This window comes from Mus caroli, chromosome 7, assembly GCF_900094665.2.
Source record: "Mus caroli chromosome 7, CAROLI_EIJ_v1.1, whole genome shotgun sequence".
Taxonomy (NCBI): Eukaryota; Metazoa; Chordata; class Mammalia; order Rodentia; family Muridae; genus Mus; species Mus caroli.
Window position 1 is genome coordinate 82,520,181 of NC_034576.1, and position 2,646 is coordinate 82,522,826.

A 2,646-nucleotide genomic window follows, 5' to 3' on the forward strand; every position below is an offset into this window, starting at 1 on the left:
AAAAGCAGGAAAGGTGGCATGGGCGCTCACACCTCACATCAGAAGGACGAGGCTGAGAGATTGCCAAGGCTTTAAGGCCAGCTTGGTCTACATAGTGTGTTCCAGGGTAGTCTGGACTACAGAGGAGTGAGACCCTGTCTCAAAAGCAAAGCCAAAGGGCTGGAGAAATAGGTCAGTGGGTCAGAATTTCAGACGACCATAATCTGGTTCCCAGCACCCACATGGTGATTCACAGTCACCTGTAACTTTGAGGATCTGACCCCATCTTCTGGCCTTTGAGGGGATTGAACATGCATGTGATACCCATATATACATTCAGGCAAAACCCTTATACACATGAAAAAATGAAAAAAAAATCTAAAACAAAGCAGAAACGCAAAGCAAATTTTAAAAAGTAGCAACAATGAATAAGTTAAGGAACCAGCAAGGTGGCTCAAAAAGGAACGGCACTTGCTGCCTGGCGAACTGAGTTTGTGTCACGTGGTAGAAGGAGAAACCGGATCCTACCAATTATCCTCTAACTTCCACGTGTGTGCCATGGTAAGTGCATGCCTACATGCCCAGACACACACACACACACACACACACACACACACACACACAAAGAAAGCAATGACTGAACAAATATAATAACACGTTTTTGAAAATAAGATAGTCAAGGAACACAATGCTTAAAAATTAGCTTTTTTTTTTTTTCAGTGTAGAAGGTAGAACACTGTGCCACACCCATGCCCAGCAAGCAGCTGACCACTGCCTGCACCCCAGCCCAGAAACTCGGCTTTTATAAGGCAAAGGAGGGTGAGGGTTAGGATCCAGCCCCAGAGAAAATGAGTAAGCAGGGCAGGAGGAGGGGACAGTGCATGGAACAGGGGGGGGGAAAGAAAGAAAGAAAAGAAAAGAGAAAGCCACAAAGAGGCCGGCGTGTTGAATGATTCATCTCTATGCATTATGAATTCAGCAAGCATTAGCACAAGAGAAGTGGTTGGGGGTGGGGTGGGGCAGGAGAAGGCACACCAGGAACTGACACCTTCAATGAAGAAAGTAGGATGAACCTAAGGATGGTGGGTGCTGGGGCAAGAGGATGACTAACCTGAAATGAAGCCTGAGACAAGTGTGAGGAAAGCAGATGAGCTAAAGGATTCTTTCCGGGAACAGCAGAGGGTTTGGGGTCTCCAGGTGTTCAGCCCAGGGGTGAGGGTGGAGCTGCAAGGGAGGTGTGCCCAGCACAGGAGCGAGGCAGAACCCTGGCCAATGGTCCTCACGACCTCTATTACACAAGATGCCACTCTCTCATTTACCTCAGGAAGCTCAAACGATGTTGTTGACAGCCATGTTAGGTCTTGAACTTCAATTCCCAGGACAGGCCAAGTGACTCGGAAAAACTGAAGCCAATCAGCAACTGCTCTGACATCTGGCCAGGGGCTTACAATAGATAAGAAAAAGTCCCTATGAGGTACCCCGCTCTCCCTTGAAGTATGAACCAATCAGATGTGTACAAATATCTCATATTATAAGCTCAAATAAGCCTGATGAAGGTGACCCAACTGCACTTGGAAAACCCCTAACTGGCTTTAAAGGGGGCCCGCAAGCTTCCTTCAGGGTCACCATTTTGCTTGGATGTGACCCCCACATGCTGACTGTTTCTGCAGAATAAACACTCTTTGTCTTGCATACAAAGAAGTCCGAGAGGTCTTCTTTCAGCGATTCTCAGACCCTTACACTGAGACCATCGGAAAACACCAATATTTACATTACCATTCATAACAGTAGCAAAATTAGTAATGAGATAGCAACGAAAATAATTTTATGATGGGGGGCGCCATAGCATGAGGAACTGTACTAAAGGTTGGCAGCTTTAGGAAGGCTGAGAGGAAATGTGCCTTATGGAAGGAAGACAGAACTGGGCAGCACACCCTTGAGGGGATATCAAGGCCCACCTCTGCCCCTCCGTCATCTTGCTTAGTGAGCATGAGGTGGGTACCTCCCTCCACCACACACATCTCCAGTGGCTGAACTGCCTCACCTTGGGCCTCAGGCAATGGAATCACATAACTATGAACTGAAACCTCTGTAGCTGGAGCTAAAACAAAGGTCAGGCAGTTTGTTCTGTTGTTGTTGTTGTTGGGATTTGAGGGAACTTTTTTTTTCCTGTTTTTTTTTTTTTTTTCAAAACAGGGTTTCTCTGTGTATCTCTGGCTGACCTGAAACTCACTCTGTAAACCAGATTGGCCTTGAACTCACAGAGATCTGCTTGCCTCTGCCCCTGGAATGCTGAGATTAAAGACGTGCATCATGATGCCCATGGAAGATCGGGGGATTGTTTGTTTATTTATTTTTGGTTTGGTTTTTTATTTTTGAGACAGGGTTTCTCTGTGGAACACAAGTTTTTAAAAATAGACTTTCTTTTGTTTAAGCAGGCCTGAAACTCACCCCAATCCTCCTGCCTCAGCCTCCTCCTATGTACTGGATGACAAGCATGAGCCACCATGCCCAGCTGCCTGTTCTCCTTTAAACTAGTCTGTCAGTGACCAAAAGCTGCCACAGTCACTGTGCAGAGAGCAGCATTGCCGGGGGAGGGGGGGGGCTGAGCATCTGAGACTGAAGTCTCGCTCCGCCCCCAAGGAGGCAAAAGGATCATCCAAGAGA